The sequence below is a fragment of the Notechis scutatus genome, chromosome 6 (genome assembly GCF_049901735.1).
Source record: "Notechis scutatus isolate UNSWTSFEM ecotype Mainland chromosome 6, rNotScu1.2, whole genome shotgun sequence".
Lineage (NCBI taxonomy): Eukaryota > Metazoa > Chordata > Lepidosauria > Squamata > Elapidae > Notechis > Notechis scutatus.
In genome coordinates, this window is record NC_142014.1 from 1,265,266 (window position 1) to 1,278,527 (window position 13,262).

The following is a 13,262-nucleotide window of genomic DNA, read 5'->3' on the forward strand; positions in this document are numbered from 1 at the left end:
GGGGGATCCGGACAGGGGTTTGGGGGTGTCGCAGACCCCCTCCCCAGCCGGCAAACCCCCCTTTTCCCAAGTCGGTGGAGCGGCGGTCAGTAATGGCTGCCACAAAGAAGCCTGCAGCTGGACAAGATCGCGCAGGAGGAAGAAGGTGAAAGTTTTTTTTCTGGCTGAACCGGGACAAAGAGGAGCCTTTAAAACCTGGAAATTTGCCTTTTCTAATTGCTACATTGTTTCCCAGAAAGACTGTGCAAGCGGCGAGAAAGTTGTGAAAGGGAAAGTTATTTCTTCTCACTCTCCTTCCCTACGGAATAGCAGATGGAAATCTGGAAAACCTGCTTGGGCAAAGAAGGTAAATAAACTTAAAAATTAAAGCCAAGGGGATAAAAGATTTTGGAACATTGAAACTAAAAACTAAAAGTTTATTGCTATAAGTGGGAAGGAAGAGGTAAAAAATTTATTCTAAGACTCTATTGAAGAAGACTGCTTGAAGTTTTTAAGACTAGAAATTAATGACAATAAGGCTTCTAAAAAATCATTTTGAAACTGTCTAATTGAATCTCACCCCAGGAGGAGGAGGAGAAGAAGAAGAAGAAGAAGAAGAAGAAGAGAGGAGGAGGAGGAGGAGGAGGAGGAGAGGAGGAGGAGGAGGAGGAGGAGGAGAGGAGGGGGAGGAGGAAGAAGAAGAAGAAGAAGAAGAAGAAGAAGAAGAAGAAGAAGAAGAAGAAGAAGAAGAAGAAGAAGAAGAAGAAGAAGAAGAAGAAGAAGAAGAAGAAGAAGAAGAAGAAGAAGAAGAAGAAGAAGAAGAAGAAGAAGAAGAAGAAGAAAGTGTTAACGGAACAGTTTGTTCTGATTTGGATTGCTTTGTGACTTTCTGACTTTGGGATTTTGGGGGACTATTCCTTGAAGGACTAAAAACATTTGGGTTGCTCCTTTAAAAATAAAATAATAATAATAATAAAAAATGGCATTATCTGTGCAAGAATTACAAAAACTACAACAAGAGAAACAAGAAGGTAAGGGCTCTCTTGGATCTACCTTTCGTTTTTTGGAAATGGCGATTTTTACATACCAAGAAATACAAGAACAAGAGGACCGGGATGAAGAAGGAGAAGCCATCTTTAATGGACAAAAAATCATAGCCCAAAAGAACAAGGGGGGGAAGAAAAGGGAGAATTTAGAACTTAAAAAAGCAACCAAGAAAGGGAAAAATAAGATGAAAAATCGATACAATGCCAGAAAGCAACAGAAAAGAGAAACACAACAGAGAGGGAAGATTCAAAAAGTGGAATTTGAGAGATGGGGGGGGGGGGGGGCGGGCAAAAAGATCAAAAAGATCAGAATTGATAAGAAAGGAAGGGAAAAAGGAAAGAGAAGCCATAAAGGTTTAAAACAAGATGAAAAAAAAAGGCTTTTTTCAGAGACAAAGGGTAAAATTTAAATTAAAAAATATATGATTCTGCAAAAATATATAAGATTGTATTGTAGATATTAGTATTTGAAATTGAGTTAGAAAATTGAAATATTATATGAGTTAATAATGTATCAAAGGGAATATATAAAATGTTTAAGAGTAAATAATAGAGTCTAATTTTCTGTGGAATGCTGTTCTGATCATACTATAAACTCAAGCCCTTTTTTATTTTTGTTTTATTATTATACTTTGTGCTAAGCAGAATCAGTATGGAAAGTATGTATTATTTCTAGGGGAAAGATAAAACTTGTCATGCTTCAACCAGTGATTACAGGAGAAATATTGTATTGGAAAGAAAAGATAAATAGATAATTGAAGAAAACAGACAAAAGATACAAGTATAATTATTTAAAATGAGATGAAATAAATATAATAGAATTATGAGAGTGAATAGAGGAGAGAAAATATATAGAAAATACAGAATGTTTTTTTTTAAATAAAAGTTTTTATTAATTTTAACGACAAACAAAAACACAAAAAACATAAAACATAACATAAAAAACATCATCATTCTTCATATATTTACAGACAGTGTATCGGTTTGTTTACCACTCCTTTTTGTGCATCCATTTCATAGTCATCATAATAATTATGTTACATAATAACTCATATTATCAATCAACAATTATATATCCTAATATCATTATTAAACAATCATTTGACTATAATTTTACTAATTCATACTTAAGCGAGATAACTGTAATTTAGTTACTTTATTTTATAACAAATCATAAAATCATACCAAGTCTATCTTAATAAAATATTCTAAAAGTGTTATCAAGACCAAGAAAAAATGTATATTCGTTATTTCCTAAATTTCTAACTATTCTATTATTATATTGTATTATCTAACCATTGATAAAAAAGATCCCAAACTTCATAAAATTGTTTATCTTCTTGTTCTCTAATTTCAAATGTCAATCTACTCATTTCAGCACATTCCAATATTTTCTTAATAATTTCTTCCTCTAATGGTATTTTCTCACTCTTCCAATTTTTAGCAAATACAATTCTAGCCGCTGTTAATACATTTACAATCAAATACTTTAAGTTTTTATTATATGTATCAGGTAAGATTCCCAATAAAAAAATCTCTGGCTTCAAATCTATATGTTTCTTTGTCATTTTTTCCAACCATATGCGAATTCTAGTCCAGTATTTCCTGGCCTCCTCACAAGTCCACCACATATGGTAATATGAACCAGGAATCTGATGACATTTCCAGCACTTTTCAGAATGTTAATTAAGATATGAGGTAGTATATTGAGTGAGTATGAACTTGATTTATGTCTATATAAAAAGAGGTAACCCGGGGTAAGCCGCTTTCCAAAAAGAAGTTTTAGGTATTTATGTTTTGTGTTTTGTATGTCCATGTTTGAATTAATAAAATCTTAGAAGAATGTAAGAAGAATGTTGGAAGAGAATAATGAAATTGTAAATAAGACAGATGGATATAAAGAATGTATACAATCTAAAGTAAAAGAAATATAATTTCAATAATAGAAGGAAAGGGAGAAACAAAGAGAAGCTGGGATAAGATATGAAGCTGAATAGATAAGGTAAATATATATATTAAATCGTGCTTGTATGGAAATGTGATAATTTGGAATTATTCTGTCTTTAAATAAGATCTTTTATTGATCTCTTCAGAAAAGATCTCTTATGTTATTACATTCTATGCTTTGTTTGTTTGTGTATTGTTTTGTAAAAATTAATAAAATTTGTTTAAAAAAAAACCAATACAAGAGCACACAATAGATACAAACTCAAGGTTAACCGCCCCAAACTTGACTGCAGAAAATACGACTTCAGCAACAGAGTGGTCAATGTTTGGAATACTCTACCTCAGGGGTCCCCAACCGCCGGTCCGCGGACCGATACCGGTCCGCGGAACAACTCTTACCGGGCCGCTGGTTGCTGGGCGCCGCCATCTTTTTTTGGTAAAAAAGTGCTTCCGGTGAGCTTTTCCGGGTAGAAAGCTCACCGGAAGCACGTTTCATCAAAAAGATGGCGGCGCTAGCGCTCGTGAGCTTTTCCGGGTAGAAAGCCATTTCTACCCGAAAAGCTCACCGAGCCTGGCCGCCATCTTTTTGACGAAAAGTGCTTCCGGTGAGGTCACCGGAAGCACTTTTCGTCAAAAAGATGGCGGCGCCCAGTTGATGCCGGCCGCGGCGCCCAGCTGATGCCGGTACCGGGCCGCGGCGTCAAAAAGGTTGGGGATCCCTGCTCTACCTGACTCTGTGGTTTCTTCCCCAAACCCCCAAAACTTTAACCTTAGACTGCTACTATTGACCTCATCCCCTTCATAAGAGGCCTGTAAGGGCATGCATAAGCGCACCTATCGTGCCTACCATCCCTGTCCTATTGTTTTTTTATTTTTCTTGTAAGTATCTATCTCATGTATTCAAAACTACAGTATATTTATTCTTATACCTGTATCTTGTAAGCGATTGACAAATCAAATAAATACTAAAAAAAAAAGTCCAGTATATTAACTGCCAGGTGGCAGGACTCAGGATGTTTGCATAAAAAGATTATATGATTCATTGTTAACTTCTAATAACATAGGTTCCTATGAAGATTCTACACATTATACTGGAAATAATTACCATCCTAGCACTTCCCTCAACTTCATATACCTAACTACATTTTTCTAAAAAAAATTATATCCTTCTTATGCTCTTTTTAATGAAATTAAGAAATACTTTTGTGAAATGCCCAAGGTATCAGCTGTTATCCAAAGAAGGCATTTCTTGTAAGATAAAAGGACAAAATATTAAAGAAATATTGCTTTTTTGCTTTCTCAGATACGGAAAAATGCACCAAGTGTCCAGATGATAAATATCCAAATGAGGACAGAATCTGTGCTCTATAGAATTGCCTTTTCAAGGAAATGGAACTTACTCTCGATCAAACAATTTGGATTGTTTCATTTTTGCCATATCAGCTTTAACAAGCTGAGTTCTCAGGCCTTCAATTTCCTCCTTATATAATCCAACACCTTTATCCACCAGGGCCTAGTAAGAAAAAGAAAAACATGATCTCTTGAGAAGACAACAACAGTTGTATATTTCCAAGTGCCCAATAAGCACTTTAGAAAATGAAATCATATTTACATATTAGATAATAGACTTTTAGTAAAAATGAGCTACATACCTCTTCAGATCAAAGTAATAATGTCAGGACCCTTTTCAGATGGAGGTTTGGATCCAGCAAGAGATCAGAGTTAGCACCCTGTGGTGCTAACAGTTGGTGCCTTATCTGATCTGCAGGAAATTGTCCTTCCATGGTTTCATTCCACAAATAACTGAATTGCATTAAAAATACTAGAGAACACCAGAGAATGGGCCAAAGTTGTAGAGCACTTTCATTTTCTTTGAGGAGGAGTATGTTTAGCCACAAGCAAGGCTGGGAGGAAGCATAACATTGTGAGCTGATAATTCCTTTGTATAAACTTGCCTTCCAGTGTCCAGCAGCCCAGAACATTGCATAAGTTTTATATAGGAATTGCAGAGAGAAAATGTGAAGATCTAAGACATTTGTGTGAATCCCATGAATAAATATTTTACTCCCAACATGAGAAGTCACTTATACATACAATACCCTGAGTGCTTCTCTCTCACTTAATGCATTTCTTAAGCAATTTTCTTTTTCCTCTAATGCAGCTTGAAGCTTGATGACTTCACTCCTGGAAGCTTTCACATTAAGTTTCATTTCTAGTATGGCTATTGTTTTCTCTTTTTCCTGGAGATTCTTACTTCCTTCATTTATTATGCTTTCTAGTTCTTGGATTTTCAACTGCAGATTCTTTGAAAAAGAAAGTGTGTTATTAGAAAATGGAACACCACTTCCAGATTTTATTTTCAAAGGTGGAAAAAACGTTTAGCTGTTATTGGTGATAACTCCGATACATGTAGAGTTAATTGGATCTGAAGCTCTGAAGATCACAATGATTCCAATATTTTGAATGCTGGGCTCTTTATAAAAAAAAGTGTGGCCTGAAAACAGTGAAAACGATCAGAAAAACAATAGTAAGAGATGCAGCATCAAAGGAAGACGAATATAAGCAAAACTAATTCCCAACAGTGTACTTCCTCATTTATAAAAGGTAACCCGGTGCCATTTCATGCATCGATTGGGAAAACACTCTTTATTTTTATATGGCAGAGATTACCCAATATCATGTTTCCTGCAACCACAGATTTATAAGCGTCATCCTATAGATTTATTTTAAATCAAAATGTCATGATTTGTCAAAGTCTGCCTCATTGATGAACTAATTTTTCTGTCTGTTCTTTTCAACTAAAAAAGTTGGATAAAACTTATTCTCTCAGGAAACCTATTTAAGAACTAGAATGGATTTGGGAACATCATATATTTGGGAAAGCAGAGACTAAATAGAAATTTAATAAATGGCATACCAGGAAAAGCTGCATAGAAAAGAACTAAGCATTAATCAGATTAGACAAATGAAGAGACATCAGGCTGAGGTGTCAAACAGGAGTTTAACAAAAACACACCTTTGTATCTTGTTCGGTTGCTTCCAGTTTATATCTTAGCTTATGGTTTTCTTCTTCTCGTGACGTATTAGCAACACCACAGGATTTTTGATCTTTTTCTAACATATCTAACTGTAGAATCAGTTCCTTTGTTTCTTCTCTACATGCTTTCAGAGTAGCATCAATCTCTCTGCAGTAGTTGGCATTTATGGCTTCCAGCGCAGATCTAGCTTGAAAATAGGGCTGTAATATAAAGGCAGCGATAAATCTTAAGGGAGGTATGTTACATTGCTATCTCTTACATAGAGTCATCCAATTACACCAGAACACACCTTCTGCAAACTAGATCAACATGTCCAATAATCCAAGTTGCTTTGGATTATTAAACTATAAGAAACACGCAACTACATGTACAGCATTATCTCCAAGCGCACCCTTGACAAGGCAAAAACAATAATATTGTGCTACACCTTTTAAATCTGCATCTCGTACCTGAGCTTTGGGCCGTAGAAATTGATTAATGGACTGAAACTTTTCAATATTTTGCTTTGTTGTTGCCTCAAAGCCTTGGAAATCAACATATGAGCACCGTTCCAAATACTGTTCCACCTCAGTGTTCTTATGTTCCAACTCTTGTAACGTAACCTCTGTGCTACCGAGTTCTTCTTCCATTTCAGAAACTTCTTTTGACATTTGCTGCGCCAAGAAATACATAAAAATGATCTGGTTTGTCAAGACATGTATCATGACTTATTTTTTGCAGCATGGTAACTGGGAAGAGAATTTATGCAGAAACCTTTTAACACAGATACAGTATTAACCCTTCTAGCTCAATTAACCACACTGAAAAGAAACGTTTAAGCTGATTTATCTTCCCACCTGTCCACAGAGCCATCATAGTGGGAATGAAATACCAATAGATACATTATTTTCTTCTTGCAAGTTTTAATTGGACATGCCAAGGGCTGATTTTGAAAAATGCTGTACCTTTAGGAAAAATGCTTAACTCTGGTTTAGTATTCCTTCTTCTGTGCCATCTTGAATATAATTGACAAAGTAGCCTCCCCCCCCCCCCAAATTATGTAAATATTTATTTTTGTCAAACAGAATGTTCAACTTTTTATATGATGGTTTCATTTACATTTTTTTTAATTCTTCTCTCAGAAACTGCCCTGAGCTCTCTTGGAAAGAAAAGCAGTATTGACAGCATCTATTATTACATCGAGATAAAAACCCAAAGGTGCTTTATTTCAAGAGGCAATTGGACTTTCTGGTTTTTCTTTGAATATGTTTTGCAAGAACTTCTTCAGCTCTTGAAAAAGCACCCATGGGACAACCATGACCCGGAGGACTAAGAATCTCCATAGGCATCAAAGGTAAAAAGTTTTAACTTGTTAATAACCTGTCTTCCATGAAGCATAGGTATTTTTCCTTTTGAATCCAGGTGCGAAAGGTAACAGAAAAAAAAAGCCAGTGGCTCTCTAGTCCTTCACTGACTTCTGAAAGACCTTGGCTTTTCAATGGCATTGTACAATATCATTGTGGATCAGAGGCAGAACCTTTGCGGCATCAGCCTTAGTAGCCTATTGACTTCTGGAACACAAGTCTCCAGGAAATGGCTCTAAAGACTGACCTTAACTCGGAGCCGTGGTGGCGCAGTAGTTAGAGTTCAGTACTGCAGGCTACTTCTGCTGCCTGCAATTTGGCAGTTTGAATCACATCAGGCTCAAGGTTGACTCAGCCTTCTATCCTTCCGAGGTCGGTATAAAATGAGGAGCCAAATTGTTGGGGGAAATATGCTGACTCTGTAAACTACTGAGAGAGGGCTGTAAAGCATTATAAAGTGGTATATAAGTCTAAGTGCTATTGCTTTTGCTATTAACTCATCATCTCAGCAGAGATAAGACTAGCCCCCACTTTGACCCTGTTTCACAAGGCTCTGAAGACCTTGGCTTTGCCAATGGGCCTGGGGAATCTGGAGTGGGATAGGTCTCATCAAGGGGCTTCTTTAACTGATTGCTGTTGCCAGGGAGCTGCAGGGTTATTGCTTTTATTGTTGTATAACCAACAAATGTACATTTTCTAATTAAATAGTTTTTTTAAAAAAAATCAGCAAATGATGGAAGTCATTATCACAGCCCACAACACAGGATGACAAATATTTCAGGTTCTGTTATGCAATGGTCAAGATGCTTCCATATCCAAATGTTGTGGGAGTGTGTGAAATTTTCCAAATGCATGTTATTTTGGCCATTTCATTCTTCTGAACTGTAGTTTAGTTGAGGGAGGGGGTTTGGAAATGGTGCTTGGAGACGTAGCAATGTCCTGGCAATGTTGCTTTCCCCAACTCCAGTCCCAAGCAGGCAATCTTTGGAAAACCATTACCTCAGTGAGACCATCCAAGCTCTGCATCAGTTCAGAGAGACCAGGCTGCTGCGATCCAGGTCCCTGCTGTTTCAAGTGAGGCTTTCCGAGTTCCTGAATTTGCATTCGCTGTGCATGTTGATTTTTTCGCTCATCAAGCAGCTCCCTTGTGTACTTGCTGACGTTTGTGTAGTATTCCTTTCTTTTGTCGCACAAGCAGCTAAACAAGTACTGCTGGAGATGAAGAAGTTAATTAAGAGCTGTGGTGGTATAGTGGTTAAACTGCAGTATTACAGGCTGACTCTGCCCATAGGCAGGAATTCGATCCTGGAACTCCTCCTCAAGGTTGACTCAGCCTTCCATCCTTCCGAGGTGGGTAAAATGAGGACCCAGATTGTTGGAGGCAATATGCTGATTCTGTAAACTGCTTAGAGAGGGGCTGAAAAGAACTATGAAGTAGTATACAAGTTTAAGTGCTATTGCTATTACTAACCGAACACAAGAGCTCAAAAACTAGTTGAGTTTAGTAATTTATCTTGGGATAAGCTGCACACCATTTTAGCTTTACTCCGTAACTAAACTTAAACTTTACAATACGTTTGTTCAGCTTTCAAAGGTGCCACAAAACCTGTCTTCTTTAATGTGGGCTACCACCCCTATTAAAAACTGCAACAGCCTGTTTTTTTTCCCACTTATTGAATCATACGTTGCCCATCGTTGAAGAGAGTTTGTGGTGTTTGTTCCTGAGGTGCAGAACTGGCTGTTCCTAAGATACCAATAGACTACAAACAACAGAATTGTGGACTGGATCAACTTTCCCAACCTGGGTGCCCTCCGGATATATAGACATTGTCTCAAATTCCCAACAAAGGGTTGCTGGCTAGGGAATTCTGGGAAGGTTGAGCTAGATAGACCTCTGCTCTGATACAAGAGAGATCTGCCTTAAAACCTGAACATATTTACATTTACTGACTGTTAAAAGTTGTTAATATATTTATGGCCACTGCAGCATCCCCATGGTCTTGTGATCAAAATTAAGATCCTTGGTAACTAGCTCATATTTATGATGGTTACAGAGTCCCGGGGTCATGTAATCACCTTTTACGGCCTTCTGACAAGCAAACTTAATGGAGAAGCCATTATCACTTAACAACTGTGATACTAACTTAACAACCGTGTTGATTCACTGACTATGGCAGGAAAGGTCGTAATATGGGACAAAACTCATTTAACAACTGTCTTGCTTAGCAACAGAAATGTTGGGCATAATTGTGGTTGCAAGTTGAGGATTACCTGTAATGTAAAGTGTACGAAAGAACTAATAGAAACTAACAGATTCACATGTGACTTTATTCTAGGAATTTATTTAACTTAATTTACTGATCAAGCCATAACTGAGTTTGCAAGGTCCACTAAGCCATGAATCATAGTTTAAACCCAAAGGATAGATTTAGATACAGGTAGTCCTTGACTAATCACCGGTCGCTTAGTGACCAAAGTTACCACAGACAAAACCCAATGGTACTTACAACCTTGTTGTGAAGTTCTGACAGCCGTGGCCACCACGCAGTCATTTCCTGTGTTGTGTGGTCACATGACTGGGTTTATCACATTTTATGCTGAAAACTAGCATTAACTTCTGGGTTTTGCCCAAACCTGGAAGTTAATGCTAGTTTTCCCAATTTGTGGTCATTAATGAACAATGGGTTCACTTAATGACTACAGGTTCACTTAATGGCAAACTGCCTAAAATGTTGTAAAATTGGGTCACTTGTGTGATCACCTGTTCTATGGTGGTCACAACTTATGACCTGAATGGGCAGACTCCATTACAATTGTAAGTCATGGCCCACCTGTACATACAAAACTAAAACTAAACAAAGCACTTAATAGTTTAGCACAGAGGTCTCCAAACTTGGCAACTTTAAGACTTCTGGACTTCAACTCCCAGAATTCTACCAAGAAGTTACCAAGTTTGGGACCCCTGGTTTAGCATGTGATACGAAACATTGTTTAAAGCTAGTACCTGAAGTTTGTTCAACGAGTTGTAGAGGCTGTTACTTATACGCTCATCTTCTGTTTGAAGCCTTTTGATGTTATTGGCTTCCTGGGGAGAAATGTCAGGAAGCCACTGGGCTATTACAGCTTTCTTGCTATCAAACTGATTCTTGATCTGAAGAGAGATTTTTATGAAATATTCAGATCTTTTTTCCAGCTCTGGAAATTTCTTCAGAGCCTCCTGAAATAAAAAGGAAACAGGCTGAAATTAACAAAGGTTTTCATCTTTTAAAATCAGTGGTTTTTCTCACAACCACTAAAGGCATAGATTGTGATCTTTTTGACTATGAAATTTTATTTTATTCCATAGCAGGAATAAAATAAAATTTCATAGTCAAAAAGATCACAATCTTGTGCTATTAAGAAACATGTCTTGATCAACCAGAGTGCATTTTTTAAATTGCATTCATGTGAACAAGCTACTGTACCCATTGTTGAACATTAGATCTCCCCTTGCTCTAATCCTCCCCCTTAGCAGAATATATATTATATATTCATAGACAGCTGAGGAAAAGTAGCTGTGCAAGATATCTGCAGAGTGTGATTTTAAAAAATGACAATCTCAAAATGGCAGCCACAATTGCATAATCAACACTGTCCATCTTTTAAGTACAATATTCCAAAAAAGAAATGGAGTTTCAATCACACTGTTACCAGTGCCATTGTGAGGTGGTTGGGTTGTTTTTTTTTACCATAATCTGAAGACACCCCTGATACCAGCAGCACAAGAGAAGAGTTCTTGGAGTAGCAATTATTCTGAGGAAACCACTAGATTTACAATTCATCTTTCTATATCAAGACCTCCTGGATTGCAAAAGGATGTTCCTCTGTTTTCTGGTATAATATACAAGTTATAGATAGATTGGGTATAATTGGAAATGGAGTTCAGTCTTTGTTGTGAGAATAGGCAGAAGAAGGATAAAAGGTAGAAGTTAGAACTCCACTTAATGCAGATTCAATCAATGGGAAATAAATGGTGATAGCATTTACCATTATTCGGAATATTTTTGTCTCCAAGATTTCAAAGCAGTCTTGCGTCTTTCGTTTGACATTCATTTCAGAATCCTGGAAAGGAGAATATATATTCAGTGGTGACTTATTATCTGACTTATTATCAATATGAGCAGATTATGTCCAATTAAATAGGATACTTAATAGAACTCTAAAAATGGAAAGACATTTTTGATTCCTGCAACGGACGAATGGTTGCAAAAAATGGATGGTGTTAGCAGGGATGGCTAAATTGACTGCTTTGATTAAATAAATGAATACACTTAATTTTGCTTCTATTTGGAAGCCACTTTTGGATTTTTGTGCTTGAAATGGAAAAAAATATGAAACTTCGATTTTGGGTTTTGTTGATTAGATAGGTTTGTTGTTATAGAAATGGCTAGTACGGTATATAAAGCTCAAGGCTTCCCTTCTCCAATCAGGTCTGATTCTAGAGGGCGGTGCTCATCTTTGTTTCTTAGCTGAGGAAGCCAACGTTGTATGAAGACACTTCCGTGGCCATGTGATCAGCATGATCATATGCTGAAGTACATAGAATGTGTTACTTTCCCATCAAAGTGGTACCTATTTATCTACTTGCATTTGCATGCTTTAGAACTGCTAGGTAGTCAGTTACAGGGGGCAATAACAGCAGCTCACCCTGTTGCATGGCGCTAGGTCTCAAAGCTTTGTTTCTTCTTTAATCTCTTGTTCAAATTTCTGAAACATCTGCTGTTTCTCAAGAAGCAAATTCTTCTGAATATTTACCTCATCTTCTTGTGATTTTACATACATCAATTTTTCCAGTTCAAGTTGACTATCCTCACTCTTAGTGTGTGTGTGTGTGTGTGTGTGTGTGTGTGTGTGTGTGTGTGTGTGTGTGTGTGTGTAGAGGGGGAGAGAGAGAGGAAAGGAGAGAGATTATGTCATGAGATACAATTATTCAGGACATAAATGTATAAAACAAAGAAATATTAAGTTCATGAAATTGTGATTCCACCAATTCCTTTAGTTTAAATAAAAAATATTGACCAGGGAAGGGGAGTTTAAAACAAGAGACACTCTTTAGTATTAAAACATTTAAAAATTGCATCTTTCTTACCTTTTTCTTCAGCTCCTCATGAATTTTCAAAGTCTGTAGATACAAATCTGTAGATACAATTTTTTCTTTTAGTTCTTCTACCATTTCCTTATGTTCTCTGAGAGAATTATTAGCCTCCTTCAGTTCTTGCTGCAGTTCCAAATTCTTTAACAACAACAAAATAATAATAGTCACATGCAATCAAGTTGACCACCACATTTAAATAAAATGCTATTCCAATAAAAAGGACTTCCCTCAAAGGTGGCAGCAAATTAATTTACTTTGAAACAAGATGGCGGCATATAAATTGAATGAATGAATGAATGTGAATGAATTCTTACCACTGGAACAAGCCTCGCTATAGTCACACTCAGATGGTGGACAGTTTGAATCATGTTATCCTTCTCGGTTTGAAGAACCTCCATTTCTGTTCTCAGATGCTCTTTTTCTTGGCTGATATATTTGATGTTTTCTTCAGTGCTCTGAACTTTCTGAACCAGCTCGGCTTTCTCCCTCGCGGGGCTTCCATTTGGGACTCAGAGATACTTTCCAGCTGTTCTGCATCCTTCGTGTTGTCTACATTCTGCTGACTCTCCTCTTCTTTCAGGCAGAGCAGTTGCTGCAGCTCGCAAGAATTGTTTTCTAGGTGTTGGATCTGAAACATGATTTTGATGAAGAGGAATTGGGCTGCTTTGCATTTACCCCTGATTATTTGGGAGTTAAGTCCAAAACTTCTGATTATTTAGAAATACGAAGAAAGGCACCAAGAGTGTATAGCAGAGGGTTTATTTTTAACAATCAG

At 36.9% G+C, this 13,262-nt stretch overlaps 2 long non-coding RNA genes across 4 annotated transcripts; both read right to left on the minus strand.

Annotated features, from left to right (window-relative positions):
• Positions 1–4,724: 4,724 nt before the first annotated feature.
• Positions 4,725–6,565, minus strand: LOC113428697 (uncharacterized). Of its 2 annotated transcripts, none has more exons than XR_015750190.1 (3): positions 6,460–6,565; positions 5,989–6,210; positions 4,725–5,275 (listed from the first exon to the last, which is right to left on the minus strand). It is a non-coding gene; the product is annotated as an uncharacterized LOC113428697 (long non-coding RNA). The 2 variants fall into 2 exon arrangements; XR_015750189.1 differs by having other exon boundaries at positions 4,725–5,466.
• Positions 6,566–6,611: 46 nt separating this feature from the next.
• Positions 6,612–12,958, minus strand: LOC148130079 (uncharacterized). 2 transcript variants are annotated; one of them, XR_015750191.1, is made up of 6 exons: positions 12,802–12,958; positions 12,482–12,625; positions 12,040–12,207; positions 11,380–11,454; positions 10,358–10,570; positions 6,612–6,663 (listed from the first exon to the last, which is right to left on the minus strand). It is a non-coding gene; the product is annotated as an uncharacterized LOC148130079 (long non-coding RNA). The 2 variants fall into 2 exon arrangements; XR_015750192.1 differs by lacking the exon at positions 6,612–6,663 and adding an exon at positions 7,984–8,562.
• Positions 12,959–13,262: the final 304 nt, after the last annotated feature.